This window comes from Puma concolor, chromosome A2 (genome assembly GCF_028749965.1).
Source record: "Puma concolor isolate L17-30 chromosome A2, mPumCon1.1.hap2, whole genome shotgun sequence".
Lineage (NCBI taxonomy): Eukaryota > Metazoa > Chordata > Mammalia > Carnivora > Felidae > Puma > Puma concolor.
This window is the reverse complement of record NC_141668.1, coordinates 10,321,543-10,346,597: the sequence shown is the minus strand read 5'-3', so window position 1 is coordinate 10,346,597 and position 25,055 is coordinate 10,321,543.

The window sequence follows — 25,055 nt, the reverse complement described above, 5'->3', positions numbered from 1 at the left end:
TAGCGTATTTTTTTCCTGAGTTTTCTTCTCGCAAGCATGGTTTTTCTTCTGGCAAACATTTAATGAATGTTTTAAAGGTATGGTAGGTCTCTAAAATAGGGCCGAGTAATCTCTGCCTCTTGATACTCATGCCATTCTGGAGTCTCCTCCCCTTACCGTGGGCAGTTCTCATGACTCACTTTTAATGATGGCGTACAAAAGAAATGGCACATGTCAATTCTCAGATCAGATCTTAAAAAGATTGAAGCTCTCGTCATGGGCACCCTCATTTACTCTTTACCCTCTTCGGGCTCTTGCACTGAGGGGAAGAAACGGGCCACATGGCAAGGAACTGATGTGTTCAGTCAAAAGCCAGTGAGGACGTGAGACCTGCCAAGAGCCACGAAGGTGAACCTGGAAGTGGATCATTCCCCAGTTGAACCTTCTGATGACTTTATCCCTGGCTGACCCCTTGGTTACAGTCTCTTGGTTACAAGAGAGATCTGGAGTCAGAGCCACCTGCTTAGCCATTGCCAGGATCCTAACCCACAGTAACTACGAGAAAAGAACTGTTTGTTACTTCAAAGTGCTAACTTTGGGAGTAATTTGTCACAGGGGTATAGAAAAACAAAAAAGAAGCGACATGAATATGAATGATTGATTCAAATTTACAGAAAAGAATATGGTAGTGATGATAATTTGAATATTTAAAACATATAGGAGATCCTTGTTGGAGAAACTAAATTTACTACCTAATCTTGTTGAAACTGTGGGCGGCCTTCAAAATCGACAACATCCCACAGTTTTTCTTAAAGCATTCATTCTGTATAATAACTATTAAAAGGTTTGGTCACAAAATTGACTACAAATTTGTGAGCAATACTTTGTATTGCTTGCCCCTACTCTGTCATAACAAATTTCTTGCTGTTGACAGGCCATCTGTCAGTTCATGAATTCGAGAATGGCCTCACTATAACCATGAAATAAATTAATACACACACTACAAAGAATATAGAATAGGGGCACCTGGGTGGCTCAGTCGGTTGAGCGGCCGACTTCAGCCCGGGTTATGATCTCGCGGTCCATGAGTTCGAGCCTCGCGTTGGGCTCTGTGCTGACAGCTCAGAGCCTGGAGCCTGTTTCGGATTCTGTGTCTCCCTCTCTCTGACCCTCCTCCGTTCATGTTTTGTCTCTCTCTGTCTCAAAAATAAATAAACGCTAAAAAAAAATTAGAAAAAAAAGAATATAGAATAGAATGATATGTAGGCAGGCAGATAGACATATAGGTAATAGAACTATTAAGATAAACCTCAAAATGTCTTCTCTACTTGGAAAGAATACAGTCATAGACCATGAATATTCCCAGTTGTAGAGAAAACTAAATCTTCAACGAAACATTCTCTTCTTCTTTCTAGGCACTCAGCCATGTTATTTCTCTGGCTTCCTTTGAAATTAGGAGTGCTCGTGTGAAGAGCTTTGGGTGATGATGTGTTCTACCTTCAGGCCTGCCTAGTGTAGACATGTGATTCTACATGTCCTTTTCTGTTTCTGAGTTCCTGGCATGCAGACAACCCCCGGAAGAAATTGTGACAGCTGTGAATTGAAAATGGCCTGGTCACATTATGGAAGAAATTACTGAATTACTGCTTGGATGAGCACCCCCCACCAGGAACACCTCATCGGAGCAGAACTTGAGCACTAAATACAATTTCTAAGTTATATTACTGTGAGTGTTGTTTTTTGATTGTTTGGTTTTTTGTTTTTGTTTTTTTCTTTTTTAGATTTACCCATGATAGCAGCCAGTATTTCTTGTTACTATACTTACCAGGTAAAGGGTCTTTGTGTGCTTCTTCAGGGGAAAACATTGATGTCAGCAAGAATATTGAGTGGATTCTGCCTATAAAGAGAGTGTACTGAGAGAGTAAGAGCAAAAATTCCTGAACTGAGTGTGAACCCAGGCTGGACCACTTAATAGCTGTGCCATCGTGAGCAATTTGTCTGCAGTCTCTAGGTCTCCACTTCCCCATGTACAAAATGGAGTTAACCACGTTGCTAACTTTCATCATTGCTGACAGGAGTGTGCGAAGACACGTAAAGCACATAGAATAGCAAGGGGCACACGTATAACAATCTAAAACTCTAAATACTCCCCCCTCCTTATCCACCTACCTCTCCTTTTTCTTATTCTTCCTAAACCTCTTCTTTGATGAACAGAGTCAGGTCACAGTTTGTGGGATCAAGTCCCATGATGGGCTCTGCGCTAACAGCAGGGAGCCTGCTTGGGATTTTTTCTCTCCCTCTCTCTCTCTAACCATTCCCCGCTAGTGCACACATGCTGTCTCTTTCTCAAAAATAGATTAAAAAACTTTAAAAAAACTCACTTGAGCTTATAAAATATTTCTTTTTATCTATATGTGCGTGTATAAATGTATGCATATTATGTATATATGCATGTATGTATTTTTTCGAAAACTATGTTATAATCCTACTGTGTCTGTTTTGGAGTAAGACTTTTTTGAAAACGTTGAGATTACAGACCCAGGCAATTAGAACCCAGAGTCATCACACTGATCTTAAGAAAGCTACACTTGTGATATTGAACATGACGAAGGCAACATTTTATTATTTATAGTATGATAAAAACAACAAAAACAAAAACAATAATAGCAAAAATGCCATGTGTTTAGTTATGGTTCTAAGGGCTTTATATACACTAACTCATTTGATCCTTATAAAAATTCTATGTGGTATAAGCTACATTATCTCTATTTGACATGTGAGAAAATTCAATTGTAATGATGAGGCTAGATAGATTTCCTAAAGTTATATATTCAATATGTGAAAGATCTTGGATCCAAACCAAGGAAATGTTGCTCAAAAGTCAGTGGTCTTAATGGATGCCCTATACCACTGAGGATATATGAATTGTCACAGCTAGATGTTTAGCTTTAAGAGTTTTAGGTTTTCCTCTATAAGGAAAAATTAATAGGATTCATTCTTTGAACTAATTTTAAAAACTATTCCATAGTTATCATTTCTTTGAACTAATTTTAAAAACTATTTCCCCAGAGGTGTCAGAGTCCACATAGGAACACAATTTTGTCAACTGGAGAGAGAGGTAGGACTCGTGACTATGCGGCAGATTTGTTCACTGAAAAGTTAGCTGAGTTCAAAGGATCGGTTCTCTGACCTTACGAGCCTTGTGTTCAAACCAGCTGAAAATCTAGTCCAAGGATCAGCTTAGACTGAGCACTGTAGCATGAAATGAAATGCAAAGGACACTTCCTAAGCAAATTTCATGATGAATGGCAGTACACTGCATTTTAAGGAAATTTCTAGTAAGACATGCATGGATCAATGCTAGGTCAAGTCTTGTTCAACAGCATTTATAATTAGCTGGGACAGGAAGTAATGGTTAGATTAACGACTCTTACAGGTGGTGTTAATTTGAGAAGTAAAACAAGCCTCTAGATATCGATATGTCATTGTATATAGAAACTAAAAAGATGATGATGATAGATAGATCAATCGATCGATCAATCTAGATAAATAGATATTGCCCGGTAGTATGGAAAACTACTCTGACTCTGATGATATTTGGTTTTCTAAATAAGCTCAACATACTTAATGTACATAATTTAATACTTACATGATGATTCAGTTTCTTCATGGTAATGGTTGAGGTAATTTAATGACATGCTTAAGACTGTTTGAATACAATTCTTGCCTCTGATTCTAGAAAAGCCACATTTAAAGTTAATTGACTACTCTTACGGTTTATAATTCCTTTACCTTCAGGATCTTTGCTGTCACTTATGGTTCTTTTATCTCTTAACTGTCTCTCAGATCCATTATAATTTGTTATAGCTGTGTACATTTTTATGTTCAGGCTTATGAGAATTGTATACAAATAGTCTTGGAATGAGGATCTAATGATTGTTAGTCTCATGAGTAAGATAATGGAACACTGTGACATATATTTATTAGACTTCTCTATTCTCCTTAGTTGAGGTTTCTAGACATGATTTCCTGACAGGTGAAGTGATCTTAAGGTTTCAGACGTCATGTTTTGCCTTGCACATTCACGCTTTTATACCCCCATGACATCACTTCATAGATTAATTTGGTAGAATCTATTTGCAAGGCTGAAATATTATGGAAAACTATTTGAAGATAAATTGGCAGAAAGAAGGAAAATTAACTTCAGTATAAGTATAGTTTCTCCCCCAAAAATGCTTTTACAATATATCCTTTCAAGTCCTCCTGTATAAATCCTCGTGCCCCCCAGCAACTATTCCCGACTATTCTTCTCTTGCTTTCTGTATTCATGTTGACTATGGCCCATAATAAGCATGATAAACTGGAAAGTTAAAAAGAAAACAGTGCTTATCTGAGGCCTCCTAACAAATTGCAACTACTTAGCTCCCAAGATGCATATGAGCTCTTGCAACATTTTTAAGTACCACACAAATTGTCTTTAAAAGTTTTTTCACCGAGTACTGGACCTTGCTTCAGATTACTGAGTAATATTAACATCTTAATTCTACTTTCTCTGAATTACCTTCCTCCCCTGGCACCTGGGTGGCTCAGTTGGTGAAGCATCCAACTTCCGCTCAGGTCATGATCTCTTGCTACGTGGGTTCGAGCCCGACGTCGGGCTCTGTGCTGACAGCTCGGAGCGTGGAGCCTGCTTCGCATTCTGTCTCCCTCTCTCTCTGCCCCTCCCCCACTCGCACTCTGTATCTCTCGGTCTCAAAAATAAATTAACGTTAAAAAAAAATAAATTAAAAAATTACCTTCCTCCCCAATGTGGACATGACATAAGCTGTTTAGATATGTTAATTAAGGCATATTGTCTAGATCAATTTACAGTTACAAAATGATATATTTCTGATATAAAAATACTGATGAATTAGTCGAATAAAGTTAACAAGCAGGTGAAGAAAAATAATAATCGTTACATAAATTAACTAATAATCTGAGACCCAATTACTTGCTCTTTTAAATTTCACAAGCAACTTATTTTATTTAAAAAAAAATTACATTCATCCATTTTTTGAGAGACAGAGCATGAGTGGAAGAGGGACAGAGAGACAAGGAGACATGGAATCCAAAGCAGGCTCCAGGCTCTGAACTGACAGCACAGAACCCGACACGGGGCTCGAACTCACGGACTCGGTCCAAGCCGAAGCTGGACACTTAACTGAGCCACCCAGGTGCCCCTAAATTTCACAAAAATATTTTAATTCAGCATTCTGAAAATTTTTAGCACCATTTATTTTCTTCAAAGTGGTTGAGGAAAATTAAACGTGTCCTAATCATTGGGATAGGTGACCCAAATGATGAATTTGCTGTTATCAGTGTGAAATAATCCTGTCATTGGTATAATAGTGCACACTTTAGAATTCTTGTGATTGTTAATTATCGCATTCTAGCAAATAAGATAGACCTACTTGAGGATTACATTTCTGCAATTATCCCTTCATTCTTCTGTATTATCTCTTTACTACCTGTATGAATATCTAAACCTGCTATAATATCCTCATCTTTAATAATTAAATAACAGATTCTATTTCTGTTCAGCCACTACTCTATTTGCTGCAATTTGGTCTCATTTTAGTGCTAATATTGTTTTCCTTCTAGCACTCTTGTTTTTTAAACAACGCCAACAGAGGCTTCTCAATTGTGTTAGTATTTCCAAATAACCCATTTGGGGTGGGTTGATCCATTATTGATCCTGCTTCTTTGTTTACTTACATTATTAATTTTTAATTTTAGCTGGATTGTTTCCTGCTACTACTTTTGACTTTTTCGGCTGCTTCATTTCTAGCTAAATAATACAGAGGGTGTTTAGCCTTTTCCCTTTCCTATTCAAAGTGTTGGCTACTCTAATTTTTCTGCTATAGCTTTGTCTCACAAGCTTTGATGCATAATATTTGTATTATCTTCCAAGACATTTCTCATTCCCATAATATTTCTTCTTCTCTTGTTTGCACAAGTTAATTACTATTGCATTTTATAATTTCCAAGTGTGTTATGCTTTTAGGGGGCTGTTATTATTTATTCCTCACTTCATTTTTATTTTGGTCAAAGATGTGATTTCTAATGATAGCGATCAATGGTAAAAATCTTTAGAAATATTTCAGACTCTGGGGGCACCAGGGTGGCTTGGTCGGTTAAGCGTCCGACTTCAGCTCAGGTCATGATCTCATGGTTGGTGAGTTCAAGCCCCACGTCAAGCTCTGTGCTGACAGCTCAGAGCCTGGAGCCTGCTTCTGATTCTGTGTCTCCCTCCCTCTCTCTCTGCCCATCCCTTGCACACGCTCTGTCCCTTTGTCTCTCAAAAATAATAAGTAAACATTAAAATTTTTTTTAAAAAAGGAATATTTCTGACTCTGGCTTTACAATCAAGTGTAGGTTCTATTTGGTTGTTTATAATATTTCAATAGTGTTTGAAAACTTTTTTTTTCCATTTGTAATACAAAACTATAAAAGTATACATATATTAGACCAAAGTTATTTTGTTCTAACATTTTATGCTTTTATAATTCCTTTTCCTTTGTTCTATCCCTGAAAGCTTGTTCTGAACTATCACTATGATGGGATATTTTTATTTCATCTTTAATAATTCTGTCAACTTTTGTCTCAGATGCCTTCAGGTTATATTATTGTTGGTTATCTGTTATTTTCCATTATTGCACCTGCCTACAAAATTCCTCTAAATCTAGAAATGCATTGTGTTTCCCAGTTTTTTCTTGTGTCGTGTTTTGTTTTTAATCCATATACCATATTTCTTCTGGTTAATAGTTGCCTATTTTGTCATTTTTCCATCCTTTCATTTCAAATTTCTGTGTCCTTATTACTTCATTTTGGTAGAAGCCCAGAGCTGGCTTTGTTTTTATTTCTAATTCTACCTATCTCAAACTTTTAATTGGAAAGTTGAGTACATTTTCACTCACTATGATTAATCATGTATTGGGGATTATTTCTACTATTCTGCTTTACTTTGGCTTAAGTGTTTTCATATTGCCCTATTTCAAAATTCTTTTCTATTTTAGAAGTTATGTTCATTCTTTTTATGTTTAGCCTTTAAAGTTTACTATTCAAACTTAATAGTATCCAAAATGAACATCTTTCCCCTCTGCTTAACATTACAAAGTCCTAGGAAGACTCAAAGTCAGATCACAATCCTCACCAATTATATGTTACAACCTCTCAGAATTGTAGTTCTATATTATTCTTTAACCTCTGCAGTTAGAAAATAACACACAGTTATTTACAATTATTAACGTTCACTGATTTCCTTACTGGGTTGTTTCTAATTTTTCCTTTACCTTGTCATTTTATGTTTTAATTTATTTTTCATTTCTAGAAGCCCTTTATGGATTCTTTTCAAATCTTCCCCGCCTTTTCTTTGTAGTCTCTTGTTCTCCACTAATATTTTTGATATACATATATCTTTTAATCAATAAACAAACACTTAAAATACATTCTCAGTTTGAAGAGTTACACTCCCAAGGGTACTCTGAATTTAGTGACAAGTAGTCAAGCAACAAAGTGACAAGTAGGCAAGCCCAATATGGTCTCAGTCAAGTTTCTTTTTGTTTCTCGCTGCAGAGGACCTAGCACCCATTCCCGTAAGACATAGCCATTTGGCATTCTGACTTTCATGTCAATACTTGGCAAGCCTTAGGCATTAACCTCTTTTCTCCATGCTTCCAAACCTCCTTTCTCAAAAAAAAACAAAAAACAAAAAACAAAAAACAAAAAACAAAAACACACACACACACACACACACACATCAGTAGGGGCAGGAGAAGGCCTGTCCAAACTATATGCCTTTTATTTCCTAATCTTGCCTTATTACATGCAGTAGGACTTCCAGCACTATATAAAATAACAACAGAAACAACGGATATCTTTGCTTTGTGCCCAATCTTAGGGCTAGGGCAGATAAACTTTAGTTGAGGCTTGTTTTTTTTTTAATTTTGTTTTGTTTATCTTACCCACATTGGAGTTTCTGAAATGCTAACTTCTTTAGCTTCAGGTGTGGGTCCACTGGGGTCCATGTGGGTCCATAAGAGGCAAAATGAAAACCCAGGGAACTGGTACCATGTACCAGCTCTGTGGCTCCTGATATCTCTCACCAGGCTGCCTTCTTGTCACTACCTGTCAGTATTCTAGTATTTGTTTTATATATAATTTTCAGGGATATTTAACTAACTGCACTTAGGAGGAGGAACGGGGAACTGTGTCTAATTTCGCTTCCCTGCTTTTCATATTTTAACTCATAACACAGCCTCCAACATCACGGTGCTACAGTTTTAGCTGCCTTGCTTAAGCTAAGGAGTCATGGCCAACTTTCTACATGTAGAATATTCTGCTATTGTGCATGGCCAGTGAAGAGTTCATCCTGATTAGCATCACGGTCAGAGGAGTTTTTAACTTCCTATCCCTTACCACTAGGCCAATAGATGCCATGATTCTTCCTAACAACATTAAACAAACGATCTGATCCCTAGCTGCAGGTGTTCACAGGATTGTAGCTGCGTGAGCATTTCACACCCATTATCATTATCATATCTTAAGCAAATAGTCTCAATTTGCACATGTATGTCAAGAACATAGATGCACTGTTAATTCAACTTGGAACAATATATAATGTTTCCAGAGGATAGGGGAAAATGTGAAAACGTCTCCTCTGTTTGCCAAATTGGAATGACCAAGATACCGTTAATTTATTTCAACCTACTTCTCACTGACATGGACTCTGGCAGGACAATTCTTGTCTTGTGACTCCCTAACAGTTGGTTTTATTGCAAAGTAAGCGTTCCTTAATTCCTGGGATCAACAGGGCTAGTATTAGAGCATTGTATTTTTTTCCAGGATTTTAATAACCACAGCTGTGCTTACTCATGGGCAGAGAAAGGGTAGAAGGAGAGAAGTTTCCTAGGATTTGTGTGATCATCAAAAATACTGTTCCTGAGGGTCACCACAATCCTAAAAGCCATCTATTCATATTCTGCAGATAAACTGCATGATTAGCAAGATGTCTAGCTCAATGACTCAGAAATAATATTCAGAGAAAATTAAATAGCTGACTGATGTAGATACTGAACAAATTACTGGTATACAGATATTTGAATTTGTTAAAGTATGCTAGAAATCTTCAGAATACAATTAGAAATGTAACAAAGTAATACATTTTTTGAAAGCCTACTTCAAAATTGTTATGAATTTATATTATTTTCCATGCTTAATTAGACTAATAGAGAAAATAATTCAAAAGGTACTGTTACAACTAGATGACAAATTTCAGATATATTGCTATAGTGAATCTCTTCAAATATCCTATATTCAAACAGTATTTTAGAGGGCTATGTATCTTTTTTTATAATTTATTTTTGAGAGAGAGAGAGAGGAGGTGGGGCAGAGAAAGAGGGAGAGGGAGGGTCCCAAGCAGGCTCCTCACTGTCAGCACAGAGCCCAACATGGGGCTCGAACTCACGAACCATGGGGTCATGGCCTGAGCCAAAATCAACAGTCCTCTGGCTGCTTAACTGACTGAGCCCCCCAGGTGCCCCAGGAGTGCTATCTGTCTTCAGAGTGGGTCTTTCTTCATGGACTACACCACATCTTGGAATGAAAAACTTTCATCTCCAGGAATATAGGTATCTTTGCAGACTTGGTCACGTGTTATAAATAGTACAAGAGACAACAATTATATTTTCAGTTTTGTTTCTTTTTTTTTTTTTTTTTTTTTTTTCAACGTTTTTTTTATATTTATTTTTGGGACAGAGAGAGACAGAGCATGAACGGGGGAGGAGCAGAGAGAGAGGGAGACACAGAATCGGAAACAGGCTCCAGGCTCTGAGCCATCAGCCCAGAGCCTGATGCGGGGCTCGAACTCACAGACCGCGAGATCGTGACCTGGCTGAAGTCGGACGCTTAACCGACTGCGCCACCCAGGCGCCCCTCAGTTTTGTTTCTTAATGTGAACTGTGCCCACCAAGCCATATATTTTTGTATTTATGATATTAATTTAAATTTCATATGTTATACAAGACACAAAAAGTTCTAAATTTTATAATAATGTCTTTCTTTTCAACGTGCTTGCCAGATTTTAATACAATCTTCTTTTATACCTACATGCGGATAAAGATTGCTCCTTAGTTACAATTTAAATACCTTCTCTTTTCTGGAAGTAACTGAAATAATAACAAAAATGGGAATAATTAAGCAGCAGATGTTCACAAAGCGTAAAAAAAGTATAATAGCTTTGTTTGATCCAAGGTGAATTTAAAAAACCCCTGAACAAGAAAGATTAATATCATTGGCTTGAGACAAAATACATCATGAAGTTATCACACAACCGGGTAGGTTTTTGACTCATGGACTAATACTAGTTTTCAACAACTTTTTGTGTTCAAGTTTCTTTGAAGCAAATACTGTTCCAAATTTGTTAGTGAGGCATAAATGAGTGACACATAAATGAATAGCAACTAGACTTAGAAACTTCTCTTTTTCATCTCTTTACTCTTATAAATATCTACATAAGTGAAATTACCATTCTCTTTTGCTGAAAAATGCAGTCAGAATACCTTTTTCTTTCTGTCTCTCTGCCTCCCCCCCCTCCTTTTTTGCTTGAGAAACAAAAACAGAACTCATATACTCTTATCAAAGTACAAGACCCCACTGTAATTGCTCACTGTAAAAAGTTAAGCATAACGCAACCCAATTACACAACTTATGAAATTGATATGCATAATACCTCTATGGCAGGAATTTTTTTTTTTCTTAAGTAATTGCCATAGATCAAATGTCTGCTGCCTCTTAAATTCACGTATTAAAGCCCTATTCCCCAATCCCCAGTGTGATGGAACTTGGAGGTGGGGCTTTGGTAGGAAATCAGGTTTAGATAAGGTCATTAGGGTGGAGCCCCATGATGGCATTAGTGTCCTTGTAAGAAGAGGAAGAGACCAGAGCCCTCTCTCCATCCCTCAGGTATAGATAGACCGGGAAGAAGCCTGTCTACAAATTAGGATGAGAGTTCCCACTAAACACCAACTCTGCTGGCACCTTGATCTGGACTTCCTAGCCTTCAAAAATGTGTGAAGTAAATGTTTATTGTTGAAGCCGCACAGTATATGATATTTTGTAACAGCCCAAATTGACTAAGACAGTAACAATATTAGGACTTTTCAGAGAAATAGAACCATTAGGGGATGCGTATACAAGCCTTCCTCAACTTAACCATGGGACTACTTCCCAATAAACCCATTGTAAGCTGAAAATAAAGTATGTTGAAAATGCGTTTAATACACCTATCGAACATCATAGGTTAGCCTCGCCCACCTTAAACTTGCTTGGAACACTTACATTAGCCTAGAGTTGGGCAAAATTATCTCACACAAAGCCTGTTTTATAATAACGTATTGACTATCTCATATAGCTTATTGAATACAGTACTGAACGTGAAAACCAGAATGTTCGTGTGGGTACAGAATGGTTGCAAACTTATTGGCTGTTGCCCCTTCTGACCCTGCGGCTGACTGGGAGCTGCAGCTTGCTATCGCTGTCTCGCTTCATGAGAAATTATCCTACCACGTATTTCTAGCCTGGGAAAAGACCAAAATTTGAAGTTAAAAGTGCGATTCCCCCTAAATGGTCTATTTCTTTCACACCATTTTCAAGTTGAAACAGCATAAGTGGAGCCATCACAAATCGGGGGTCATCTGTATGCATATACAAAGAGAGAGAGAGAGAGAGAGAGAGAGAGAGAGAGAGACTTATTATAAGGAATTGACTTACATGATTTTGGAGGCTAAGGTGTCTCACCATCTGCCACTTGCAAACTGGAGACCCAGGAAAGCCAGTAGTATAGTTCCAGCCCAAATTCAAAGGCCTGCGGATCAGGAAAATCAATGGGATCAGTTCCAGTCGGCGGGCAGAAGGACAACGTCCAGCCAAAGCAGGCAGGCAGATACAGTCAATTTTCCCTTCCTCAAACTTCTTGTTCTATCAGGTCCTCAACAGACTGGATGATGCTCACCCACCTTGGGGAGGGCAATCTGCTTTTTTCAGCCGACGAATTCAAATGCTAATCTTAAATAGAAACATCCTTACAGACATATCCAGAAATGTGTGATACAAACATCTGGGCACCCTGTGGCCCTGTTAAGCTGACACACAAAATTAACCATTACAGTAATCCTTGTTACTATAACGGCTAGAAGCCCTTTCCCCCATCCCTTCATTATGTTACATTTTTGTAAGGTCTTATATTCATTCATTCATTCATTCATTCATTCATTGGCTTTACTTTATTATGTTCAGATACCACGCCACATTCTGAGGAATGCAAGGTTGAACATGGAAGGCTTCCAACTAGCGAACAGTTTGGGTCCAGTGGAGAAAAGAAAGTTATCAGGCCACTTTTATACAGTGTGATAACTGCTCTATTTATCTTTGAGCCCAAATTATAATAAAAACAAGCAGGCAAGATCAAGTGTTCCCGACAACATCAGGGGTGTCTTACAGAGGAGGTAGTGTGGTAACTGGGTCTTACAGAATGAACACAATTTCACAAGAAAAGAAAGGACAAAGCAAGAAAAGGGAATAGTCTATGATAAGGCACAGAGGTCTGAAGGGTCATGCTCTGGGTGTTAAGATGGGAGGATTCTATGCACTGAGGTTCATAGCAAGATGCTACCGGAGACAAGAAAGAGATAATACTATGAATCCTCTGAGAAATTATTATCTTTCATTATCTAGCGGCAACAACCACATCAACCACTTTCTTCTGAAATTCTCTCTATAAATGCCTCTTCTCTCTACCACTTGGAGATTTAGGAAAGTAAATAAGTGTGGTCATTCTGTGAAATGCTTTCATTAGTCTCATCCTCCAATGGTACTGTAATTCCTTCAGGTTGACCATATTACTTGGGATTGGTATTGTAGATAAATATGATTTCTCAGAAGGGCAGTAAAATGGACCATTAAAAACTTAGCACAAATTAGCTTTTTCAGTGTAATTGACTGCACACAGAGGGACCATAAGGGATTTGGGACATGACGCAGACCCATTTCAATGCAAATGAAAAGGAACAAAAGTGTGCAGATATGAGATGCTATTCAGTTAGGGCAGATCTCAGCAGAAAACCAAAATAGATTTTTTTGGATAATCTAAGAGGCAGCATGAGACTTTTAATTATCAAAACACAGGAGGCTACTAAGGCAGTGATTGACAGGTCCTGAAACAAAATATGATGCAGTCAAAGGAGACCAGTTCCAAGCTCTTCCAGGTTTAAGAACTGGAGAGAAAGACAAATGGCCTTAATTTTAGTTTACTATCAGCCTAGCACACAAGAAGTGCCAAAGACTCACATAACGTTAAGCTTAATAGAGGTGGATGTGGCTCACTGCTGTTTTCCTTTATTCTTCATAAAAACATATTCAATTTTCTCTGATCTAAGTAGGCTTTACGGAACCCTTATCCACAGGTGAAAGAGCCCAGAAGTACAGACCCGTAGCTTTTGCTTTTTACGCCACCTTTGACTACATGCTTGGAGAGATACGGTAGTACTCAAGGGACCACACTATTTCCCATGTAAAGAGATATTTACGGGGCCATAATTGCATAATCCCATTTTCTATTTTACTAAGTCATTGTATCAATTCAAGGTGCCCATGTGGCGACCCTGGCCATGGTCCACCACAGTTGCATGCCTCCATCTTTGTTTCTGCCTAAGGCTGTTGAGTCTATAGAAAAGAACAAATAGTTGAAAGAAATTCTTTTTCAACAAAAATTATTTTATTTAACTTCACTTATATTTAGATTTTTATATGGAAAGAAATTGTTGTCCAATTTCTTACTCTATGGGACGTCACATAATTTGAGAGCGTTCTCTCTCTCTCCAAAATTAAAACTTAAAAAAAAAAAACTTTGAAGCATAAATAATATGGAATCCTAAAGGCTCAGATTCAGAGACAGAGAGGTTTCTCTGATCCAGTGTTACTGGCCTATTCATTCTTAAGAAGTAATACAACCATTTCAAGAATACAGAATATTTTTTTTATTTCTAAAGTGTATATTTCTCTTTTAATCCTCATCTCCAATCCCATCCCCCTTGCTCCTATAAGTAACTCCTTCGATGTTATAAAGTGGGTTTTTAAAATCCAGCTACCATGTATTTATTTGGATGTAAATCCTTTTTTTTTTAATGTTTATTTATTTTGAGAGAGAGACAGAGAACATGAGCAAAGGAGGGACAGAGAGAGAGAGAGACACAGAATCCAAAGCAGGCTCATGGCTCTGAGCTGTCAGCACAGAGCCGGATGCGGGACTCGAACCGACAAACTGAGACCATGACCTGAGACAAAGTCAGACACTTAACTGACTAGCCACCCAGCACCACTGGATGTTTATTTTTGAATGATATTCTCCTCTGCTGTATGGGTGCTTTAATATACACATGTGCTGGGGCACCTGGGTAGTTCAGTCGATTAAGCTTACGACTCTTGGTTTCAGCACAGGTCATGATCTTGCAGTTTCCTGGGTTCCAGCCCCATGTTGGGCTCTGCGCTGGCAGCATGGAACCTGCTTGGGATTCTCTGTCTCCCTCTCTCTCTGCCCCTCCTCCACTTGTGCTATCTCTATCTCTGTCATTAAACAAACAAAATTTTTAAAAATATATACACATATGCTATTATATTACAAATAAATATATTACACACATTTCAGTTTTGTTAAACTTTTATGCATTTGAGATCTACATAATTTGCTTTAAAAAAATTAAATATGTAACTGTTTTCTCCATAAAATTTTTGTGTTTATTTTAGATAATTTCCAAGATATGCTATAGATTTTATTGTTATTTGAGATGGTTTTCTATTTTTCCCTTATTTTTTATTTTATTATTGATAGAAAGGAATGCTATTGATTTTTATGTGTAAACCTATATATTAAAATAACATAGGATCCTCCCTGCTAATCTTTTTTTCTCTTATTTCACTTTGCTTGCTTTATTGTTTAATCCGGGATCTCCAACTTCTCATTAAACACGAGTGATGACAGGTAAGAAGGCAGCCTTATCTTCTTTTAGTAGTTAAAAGGAATTCGTCAACATGTCTACATCTAAAATGATCCTTGTAGTAGTGTTTTTATATTCCAACTTTACCAAGTTAAGAAGTCCCATTGTATTCTGACTTTTCTGGATTCATTTTTTTAATGATGAAGCAGAGTTGTATGCTCATAAGCTCATCTCCCACTTGAATTTTTCGCAATTGAATCTCTACCCCTTCCTCTAAATAACAGGGGGTAAACTTATTTTGTTTTATTTTTTAGTTTTCCAGCTAGCTCTACTGTCTTTTCCTTTGTATCATCCAATGACCAGCAATGATCTGACTAGGACTGTGTATAAGAGACGAAGAGTAACAATCTCAACACTTCACTTTTCCCTCCTATTCCCATTTCATGGTTCTTGGCCTTTTTCACCTCCAAGCCAATGTCCCTCCATACCAACCTCTGCAGATCCTCTCTCTTTCTCCCTGGCCAGTGCTCAAGTGAAGGAGTGACTTTGAAAGAGCCATGAATTTAGTCATGCACTGTGACTAGAAAATACAATCCATCCAGGAGGCTTATGAGGATTTAATTAAGCCTCCTTAATAGATTTTTAGGAGAGTGCTCTTTTTGCATTATTTTTGATATGTAAGTTTTTTTCATTATGAACCATTTTAATTGTCCCTAAATCACATAAAACATTGATTACAGACTGAATTATTCATATACTTACTCTATCTATAAAGAAATAATTGAATATCTACATTATGTCAAATAATGGGCTAAATTTGAGGAAATAAATCAACAAAAACCAACAGGGACCTTGTTTTCATGAAGCTGTTATTCTAATGAAGCACGAAGAGGGAAATCAATCAATCACATTAATATAAAACCTGATATAGGGAGAGAAGGAAGATGGCGGCGTAGGAGGACGCTGGGCTCACCGCGCGTCCTGCTGATCACTTAGATTCCACCTACACCTGCCTAAATAACCCAGAAAACCGCCAGAGGATTAGCAGAACGGAGTCGCCGGAGCAAAGCACAGATGAGAGGCCCACGGAAGAGGGTAGGAAGGGCGGCGAGGCGGTGCGCGCTCCACGGACTGGCGGGAGGGAGCCGGGGCGGAGGGGCGGCTCGCCGGCCAAGCAGAGCCCCCGAGTCTGGCTTGCAAAAAGCGGAGGGGCCTGACGGACTGTGTTCCAACAGCAAGCGCGACTTAGCGTCTGGGAGGTCATAAGTTAACAGCTCTGCTCAGAAAGCGGGAAGGCTGGAGGACAAAGGGAAGGAGAGCTGCTGAGCCCCCTGACAACAGAGCTCAGTTTGGTGGGGAACAAAGGCGCTCGCCAGCGCCATCTCCCCCGCCCATCCCCCAGCCAAAATCCCAAAGAGAACCAGTTCCTGCCAGGGAACTTGCTCGCTCCGCGCAAACACCCAACTCTGCGCTTCTGCGGAGCCAAACCCCCGGCAGCGGATCTGACTCACTCCTGCTGCCACAGGGCCCCTCCTGAAGTGGATCACCTAAGGAGAAGCAAGCTAAGCCTACCCCTCCTGCCCCTGTGCACCTTGCCTACCCACCCCAGCTAAGACGCCAGATCCCCAGCATCACAAGCCTGGCAGTGTGCAAGTAGCCCAGACAGGCCACCCCACCCCACAGTGAATCCCGCCCCTAGCAGAGGGGAAGAGAAGGCACGCACCAGTCTGACTGTGGCCCCAGTGGGCACAGTGGGCTGGGGGCAGACATCAGGTCTGACTGCGGCTCCGCCCACCAACTCCAGTTATACACCACAGCACAGGGGAAGTGCCCTGCAGGTCCTCACCACGCCAGGGACTATCCAAAATGACCAAGCGGAAGAATTCCCCTCAGAAGAATCTCCAGGAAATAACAACAGCTAATGAGCTGATCAAAAAGGATTTAAATAATATAACAGAAAGTGAATTTAGAATAATAGTCATCAAATTAATCGCTGGGCTTGAAAACAGTATAGCTGACAGCAGAGAATCTCTTGCTACAGAGATCAAGGGACTAAGGAACAGTCACGAGGAGCTGAAAAACGCTTTAAACGAAATGCATAACAAAATGGAAACCACCACGGCTCGGATTGAAGAGGCAGAGGAGAGAATAGGTGAACTAGAAGATAAAGTTATGGAAAAAGAGGAAGCTGAGAAAAAGAGAGATAAAAAAATCCAGGGGTATGAGGGGAAAATTAGAGAACTAAGTGATACACTAAAAAGAAATAATCTACGCATAATTGGTATCCCAGAGGAGGAAGAGAGAGGGAAAGGTGCTGAAGGGGTACTTGAAGAAATAATAGCTGAGAACTTCCCTGAACTGGGGAAGGAAAAAGGCATTGAAATCCAAGAGGCACAGAGAACTCCCTTCAGACGTAACTTGAATCGATCTTCTGCACGACATATCATAGTGAAACTGGCAAAATACAAGGATAAAGAGAAAATTCTGAAAGCAGCAAGGGGTAAATGTGCCCTCACATATAAAGGGAGACCTATAAGACTCGTGACTGATCTCTCTTTTGAAACTTGGCAGGCCAGAAAGAATTGGCACGAGATTTTCAGTGTGCTAGACAGAAAAAATATGCAGCCGAGAATCCTTTATCCAGCAAGTCTGTCATTTAGAATCGAAGGAGAGATAAAGGTCTTCCCAAACAAACAAAAACTGAAGGAATTTGTCACCACTAAACCAGCCCTCCAAGAGGTCCTAAGGGGGACCCTGTGAGACAAAGTACCAGAGACATCACTACAAGCATAAAACATACAGACATCACAATGACTCTAAACCCATATCTTTCTATAATAACACTGAATGTAAATGGACTAAATGCGCCAACCAAAAGACATAGGGTATCAGAATGGATAAAAAAACAAGACCCATCTATTTGCTGTCTACAAGAGACTCATTTTAGACCTGAGGACACCTTTAGATTGAGAGTGAGGGGATGGAGAACTATTTATCATGCTACTGGAAGCCAAAAGAAAGCTGGAGTAGCCATACTTATATCAGACAAACTAGACTTTATATTAAAGGCTGTAACAAGAGATGAAGAAGGACATTATATAATAGTGACAGGGTCTATCCATCAGGAAGAGCTAACAACTATAAATGTCTATGCGCCGAATACCGGAGTGCCCAAATATATAAAACAATTACTCATAAACATAAGCAACCTTATTGAGAAGAATGTGGTAATTGCAGGGGACTTTAACACCCCACTTACAGAAATGGATAGATCATCTAGACACACGATCAATAAAGAAACAAGGGCCCTGAATGAGACATTGGATCAGATGGACTTGACAGATATATTTAGAACTCTGCATCCCAAAGCAACAGAATATACTTTCTTCTCGAGTACACATGGAACATTCTCCAAGATAGATCATATACTGGGTCACAAAACAGCCCTTCATAAGTTTACAAGAATTGAAATCATACCATGCATACTTTCAGACCACAATGCTATGAAGCTTGAAATCAACCACAGAAAAACGTCTGGAAAACCTCCAAAAACATGGAGGTTAAAGAACACCCTACTAACGAATGAGTGGGTCAACCAGGCAATTAGAGAAGAAATTAAAAAATATATGGAAACAAACGAAAATGAAAATACAACAATCCAAACGCTTTGGGACGCAGCGAAGGCAGTCCTGAGAGGAAAATACATTGCAATCCAGGCCTATCTCAAGAAACAAGAAAAATCCCAAATACAAAATCTAACAGCACACCTAAAGGAAATAGAAGCAGAACAGCAAAGGCAGCCTAAACCCAGCAGAAGAAGAGAAATAATAAAGATCAGAGCAGAAATAAACAATATAGAATCTAAAAAAACTGTAGAGCAGATCAACGAAACCAAGAGTTGGTTTTTTGAAAAAATAAACAAAATTGACAAACCTCTAGCCAGGCTTCTCAAAAAGAAAAGGGAGATGACCCAAATAGATAAAATCATGAATGAAAATGGAATGATTACAACCAATCCCTCAGAGATACAAACAATCATCAGGGAATACTATGAAAAATTATATGCCAACAAATTGGACAACCTGGAAGAAATGGACAAATTCCTGAACACCCACACTCTTCCAAAACTCAATCAGGAGGAAATAGAAAGCTTGAACAGACCCATAACCAGCGAAGAAATTGAATCGGTTATCAAAAATCTCCCAACAAATAAGAGTCCAGGACCAGATGGCTTCCCAGGGGAGTTCTACCAGACGTTTAAAGCAGAGATAATACCTATCCTTCTCAAGCTATTCCAAGAAATAGAAAGGGAAGGAAAACTTCCAGACTCATTCTATGAAGCCAGTATTACTTTGATTCCTAAACCAGACAGAGACCCAGTAAAAAAAGAGAACTACAGGCCAATATCCCTGATGAATGTGGATGCAAAAATTCTCAATAAGATACTAGCAAATCGAATTCAACGGCATATAAAAGGAATTATTCACCATGATCAAGTGGGATTCATTCCTGGGATGCAGGGCTGGTTCAACATTCGCAAATCAATCAACGTGATACATCACATTAACAAAAAAAAAGAGAAGAACCATATGATCCTGTCAATCGATGCAGAAAAGGCCTTTGACAAAATCCAGCACCCTTTCTTAATAAAAACCCTTGAGAAAGTCGGGATAGAAGGAACATACTTAAAGATCATAAAAGCCATTTATGAAAAGCCCACAGCTAACATCATCCTCAACGGGGAAAAACAGCTTTTTCCCTGAGATCAGGAACACGACAGGGATGCCCACTCTCACCGCTGTTGTTTAACATAGTGCTGGAAGTTCTAGCATCAGCAATCAGACAACAAAAGGAAATCAAAGGCATCAAAATTGGTAAAGATGAAGTCAAGCTTTCGCTTTTTGCAGATGACATGATATTATACATGGAAAATCCGATAGACTCCACCAAAAGTCTACTAGAACTGATACATGAATTCAGCAAAGTTGCAGGATACAAAATCAATGTACAGAAATCAGTTGCATTCTTATACACTAACAATGAAGCAACAGAAAGACAAGAAACTGATCCCATTCACAATTGCACCAAGAAACATAAAATACCTAGGAATAAATCTAACCAAAGATGTAAAGGATCTGTATGCTGAAAACTATAGAAAGCTTATGAAGGTAATTGAAGAAGATTTAAAGAAATGGAAAGACATTCCCGGCTCATGGATTGGAAGAATAAATATTGTCAAAATGTCAATACTACCCAAAGCTATCTACACATTCAATGCAATCCCAATCAAAATTGCACCAGCATTCTTCTCGAAACTAGAACAAGCAATCCTAAAATTCATATGGAACCACAAAAGGCCCCGAATAGCCAAAGTAATTTTGAAGAAGAAGACCAAAGCAGGAGGCATCACAATCCCAGACTTTAGCCTCTACTACAAAGCTGTCATCATCAAGACAGCATGGTATTGGCAGAAAAACAGACACATAGACCAATGGAATAGAATAGAAACCCCAGAACTAGACCCACAAACGTATGGCCAACTCATTTTTGACAAAGCAGGAAAGAACATCCAATGGAAAAAAGACAGTCTCTTTAACAAATGGTGCTGGGAGAACTGGACAGCAACATGCAGAAGGTTGAAACTAGACCACTTTCTCACACCATTCACAAAAATAAACTCAAAATGGATAAAGGACCTGAATGTGAGAAAGGAAACCATCAAAACCTTAGAGGAGAAAGCAGGAAAAGACCTCTCTGACCTCAGCCGTAGCAATCTCTTACTCGACACATCCCCAAAGGCAAGGGAATTAAAAGCAAAAGTGAATTACTGGGACCTTATGAAGATAAAAAGCTTCTGCACAGCAAAGGAAACAATCAACAAAACTAAAAGGCAACCAACGGAATGGGAAAAGATATTTGCAAATGACATATCGGACAAAGGGCTAGTATCCAAAATCTATAAAGAGCTCACCAAACTCCACACCCGAAAAGCAAATAACCCAGTGAAGAAATGGGCAGAAAACATGAATAGACACTTCTCTAAAGAAGACATCCGGATGGCCAAGAGGCACATGAAAAGATGTTCAGCGTCGCTCCTTATCAGGGAAATACAAATCAAAACCACACTCAGGTATCACCTCACGCCAGTCAGAGTGGCCAAAATGAACAAATCAGGAGACTATAGATGCTGGAGAGGATGTGGAGAAACGGGAACCCTCTTGCACTGTTGGTGGGAATGCAAAGTGGTGCAGCCGCTCTGGAAAGCAGTGTGGAGGTTCCTCAGAAAATTAAAAATAGACCTACCCTATGACCCAGCAATAGCACTGTTAGGAATTTATCCAAGGGACACAGGAGTACTGATGCATAGGGGCACTTGTACCCCAATGTTCATAGCAGCACTCTCAATAATAGCCAAATTATGGAAAGAGCCTAAATGTCCATCAACTGATGAATGGATAAAGAAATTGTGGTTTATATACACTATGGAATACTACGTGGCAATGAGAAAAAATGAAATATGGCCTTTTGTAGCAACGTGGATGGAACTGGAGAGTGTGATGCTAAGTGAAATAAGCCATACAGAGAAAGACAGATACCATATGGTTTCACTCTTATGTGGATCCTGAGAAACTTGACAGGAACCCATGGGGGAGGGGAAGGAAAAAAAAAAGAGGTTAGAGTGGGAGAGAGCCAAAGCATAAGAGACTGTTGAGAACTGAGAGCAAACTGAGGGTTGATGGGGGGTGGGAGGGAGGAGAGGGTGGGTGATGGGTATTGAGGAGGGCACCTTTTGGGATGAGCACTGGGTGTTGTATGGAAACCAATTTGACAATAAATTTCATATATAAATAAAAAAAATTAAAAAAAAAATTAAAAAAAATAAAACCTGATATAAATATTCAGAAGTAAAGGAACATATATGTTACCATAGAACAAAGAGATTTTACTAGATATGCTACCATGGAAATCATTCTCTATGACAATGATGATTAAGTATAAGCTTGATGGGTAAATAGAAATTAATTAGGCAACTGAGGTTGATTGATGGGGTGGGTAGAGTAGCACATTCTAGCAGAAAAGAAAAAATAGGGGCAAAATACCTGCTTGGAAGAAACTAGTGTATTTGAAGAATGGGAAGTTCATTGTGGCTGATATGAAATGAGGTGGCTAAACCAAGATGAAGCTGGCAGGGAAGGACTTTGCAAACTTTATTCAGAACTTTAAAATCACTGAGACAACATTAAATGGTTTCTAAAAACTGGGAAATAGGACTGGATTTGCATTTTAGAAGATTACTCTGCCTACTTGTAAGTAATGGCTTTGAAGTGACTTCCTGTTAACAGGAGAGCCCAGGAGGGAGATCATTATAGTGGTCCATGAAGAGATGATGACCTAGAAACCACAGTGACAATGGGGATGAATACAAGTAGGTGGATTTGATAGACGTAATATAGGGAACCTAGGCAGTGTATTGTTTGATTGTTTGCTTGACTCTTTGGTTGTTTTTGAGAGAGTGAAGGATTGAGGATAACTTCTATTAACTGAATGTGTGTGACCCCTCCCATCCAAATTTATTTGTGAAGCGGTAATCTCCAGTGTGATGGTATTTGGAGGTTGGACCTTTGGAAGGTAATTATGTCCTGAGGGTGGAGCCCTCAGGATTGGAATCGGTGCCCCTGTAAGAACAGACTAGAGAGAGACGATCTCTCTTCCTTCCATGTGAAGAGACAACAAGATGGCCATCTGCAAACAGAAGGACCAGGAAGTGGGCTTTCATCATATACTTATTCTGCCAGCATCTTGATCTTGAACTTCCCAGCTTCTGGAACTGTGAGAAAAAAATGTTTGTTGTTTCAGCCACCCAGTCTATGGTATTCTCTTATATATTGAGAGTGGTCTCATTCACTGAGCTGAGACACATTTGAAAAGAATCTTGTTTTAAACTACAAGACATTTGGATATTAGCAAATACTTGTTGGACATGTTGAGCTTGAGATTACTGTGAGATATCCAGTAGGGCTAATAACTAGGATTATTAGCAGAGAAAGAATATTTGAAGCTAAGGATTCAATGCAATCTTATAGGAAACAAATGTACACTAAGAAGTGAAGACGGCCACTGTACTTAAATTCCAGAGAAAGGAAAAAAAGGAAAAAGCAGGAAATGCACATTTCTAGAGTATGGACTACAGCAGGGTTTCGGAAAGAAATGGTAGCAGTTGTCCACAGGGTTGGAAGGGTGTGTCAGCCCTCAAGAATCTAGATTATTCCTGGGGCGCCTGGGTGGCGCAGTCGGTTAAGCGTCCGACTTCAGCCAGGTCACGATCTCGCGGTCCGTGAGTTCGAGCCCCGCGTCAGGCTCTGGGCTGATGGCTCAGAGCCTGGAGCCTGTTTCTGATTCTGTGTCTCCCTCTCTCTCTGCCCCTCCCCCGTTCATGCTCTGTCTCTCTCTGTCCCAAAAATAAATAAACGTTGAAAAAAAAAATTAAAAAAAAAAAAGAATCTAGATTATTCCTATTAAGAAAATATTTACCAGATCATAATTATTTAATCACGCATTTTTCACTGAGTCTCCATATGTATTAGAGTTTCCCATGTGATTAGCCTGGCCGTGGCCCACCACAGTTGCACAACCCCTTTAAGTGAGGAATCTGCAAAAGCAGTTGAAAAAAATATACAGCAAATGTTTGAAAACATATGCCAATTCTTCAATATGAATTCTCCTTGAGTTTAGAGAACAACTTAAGAGTCATTCTCATAAATTGATGTGCCATCAATATCACATTTCTTAACTCCACATAAATGTCTGTCCTATCAAAATCACATTCCTTACTATTTTCATCAGATGGAAAGATAAATTTTTACAGTTTATCTAATTCATATTCATAATTACTTCAAGTCATTCAGAAAACTTTTTTTTGGTTCTGCAAGTCTTGGGAGACGCATATTGCACCCTTGAGACTATCATTCTGACCAATTTAACTGATAACACAGAAAGCTGTCTACTTGGATTAAGGTACAGAGCAAGACAGGGCTCTGCAGCCTTTCTGTATGTAAGTTGCTGTATCAATGGTGGAGAAAGATCCAGAGTAGAGTTTACGGATGCCCAAATGTAGAATCACAATGCAGACTCACAGCACACTAAGCTAGGGTATACTATTCTTAGTAGAAGTTTCACATCAATTGACAAATAGTTCCTCACTGGCCCCGGGAAGAAGGAAAGTGCCTGACTGTGGGACTCGACAAGACCATGAGTTCACCTGTTAACGTTTCTTGTGTTGATTTTCCCAGAAAAAAGAAACCAACTACATCCTGAAAGAGCTTTTTCCAGAATGCGTTATTTGGAGTAACTGGATCAAGTGAATATTGTGGCACAGCCCCCAGACCCTTATTTAAGGACTGGTTATTCATTGTTCCAGTTACTGTGGATTGTGACTGAGAGTTCTCAGCTGGATCTCTCTTTAGGGATTGCGATCAACCTAAGAGTACCACCTTGCTTAAGGTCATGTCACCTCTTCTGAGGCTACTCTAATAACATCACTACTAGATATAGAAAGTATAAAAAGTCTGGTATGCTTGCCTGAAGATGGGACAGCTATGAAGATATTTCAGCTCCAGAGGACCCTGAGGTATCAGCTGTAATTTTTTTTTTTTTGATCGAATAGCAGTTCACTCCACCTGGTTCTACTTTCCTTACTCCTTCACAGGTATTAACCCCAAGGATCATCTTTACTAAACTTTCTACACCTGAAGCTCTATCTCACCTTTAGCTTACTGGGAATGTAACCTAAGATAGGGTGTAATTTGAGAATGACTCTTAAGTTGTTCTCTAAAATCTAGGATAATTCTGGGAATGCAAGCTGGTCCAGCCACTCTGGAAAACAGTATGGAGGTTCCTCAAAAAAAGAAAAATAGAACTACCCTATGACCCAGCAATTGCACTAGTAGGCATTTATCCAAGGGATACAGGTGTGCTGTTTTGAAGGGACGCATGCACCCCCATGTTTATAGCAGCACTAGTAACAGTAGCCAAAGTATGGAAAGA